This window comes from Glycine max, chromosome 3, assembly GCF_000004515.6.
Source record: "Glycine max cultivar Williams 82 chromosome 3, Glycine_max_v4.0, whole genome shotgun sequence".
NCBI lineage: Eukaryota > Viridiplantae > Streptophyta > Magnoliopsida > Fabales > Fabaceae > Glycine > Glycine max.
In genome coordinates this window covers 18645021-18646329 of record NC_016090.4, presented here as the reverse complement: position 1 = coordinate 18646329, position 1309 = coordinate 18645021, and the positions used below count along the sequence as shown (strand labels likewise).

Here is a 1309-nt window from a genome sequence, read left to right as displayed (position 1 = left end):
CTTAGTCTCAGATGATGCAGCTGAGTTTGTAGCTACCTCATGCACTCCTCTAATGACTATGGCATCATTTCTGGCGCTAAACTGCTGGGAGTTGGAAGCCATCTTCTCAATTAAATTCCTGGCTTCAGCAGGAGTCATGTCTCCAAGGGCTCCACCACTGGCAGCATCTATCATACTTCTCTCCATATTACTGAGTCCTTCATAAAAATATTGGAGAAGAAGCAGCTCCGAAATCTGATGGTGAGGGCAACTAGCACATAGTTTCTTAAATCGCTCCCAGTACTCATACAGGCTCTCTCCACTGAGTTGTCTAATACCTGAGATATCTTTCCTGATGGTTGTGGTCCTGGAAGCAGGGAAAATTTTTTCTAAAAATACTCTCTGAAGGTCATCCCAGCTCGTGATGGACCTTGGAGCAAGGTAATACAGCCAGTCCTTTGCCACTCCCTCTAATGAATGAGGAAAAGCCTTCAGAAATATGTGATCCTCTTGGACATCTGGGGGTTTCATGGTGAAGCAGACAATGTGAAATTCTTTCAAATGTTTGCGCGGGTCTTCACCTGCAAGGCCATGAAACTTTAGAAGCAAATGAATCAACCCAGTTTTAAGAACATATAGGACATCCTCATCAGGGTATTGGATGCATAAGCTTTCGTAGGTGAAATTAGGTGCAGCCATTTCCCTTAGAGTCCTCTCACGGGGTGGAGGTTGTGCCATGTTCTCAGAATGTGCAAAATCAGAATGCTCAAAATTATAATGCTCAAGATCAGGATGTTCAAAATCACCAATAACAGAATGCACAAATTCACTAGTAATGGAATGCTCAGAATGATCAAAAGGTATAAAATGATACCTAACTAATCTATGAAATGTCCTATCTATCTCAGGATCAAAGGGTTGTAAGTCAGATGGATTGCCTCTAGTCATACACTACATTCAGCATGCACACAACTAGTTGCCTTGTCATGTAAATAAAGGTGTAGGTTTGAACTACAGCTACCCTCAAATGATATCCAAATGACTTGAAATTTTGTGAGCCACCTTATAAAATGATGAGAAGATAGCACAAAAAATTTCAGACAAAAATTCAAAGTCTAACTATGAAAGCTAAAAATGGTAAGTTAAGAAAAATAAGTGAATAAAACTTGAAAAATAAAAAACTTTTGACAGAATCGCTTTTTTTTGGACGATGGAGACCTCAGCCGGCCTATGGTTAAAATTCAAATTTGTGAGCAACCTTATAAAATGATGAGAAGATAGCCACGGCGTAGGAAATTTTTTTCTACCCCAAATGCATATATAATAATTG

General features: G+C 39.6%; 1 non-coding gene across 1 annotated transcript; it reads left to right on the top strand.

Moving 5' to 3' along the window:
• The first annotated feature begins 232 nt into the window (after nt 1-232).
• Nucleotides 233-339, top strand: LOC113001001 (small nucleolar RNA R71). The gene has a single exon (XR_003266312.1). It is a non-coding gene; the product is annotated as a small nucleolar RNA R71 (small nucleolar RNA).
• Nucleotides 340-1309: the final 970 nt, after the last annotated feature.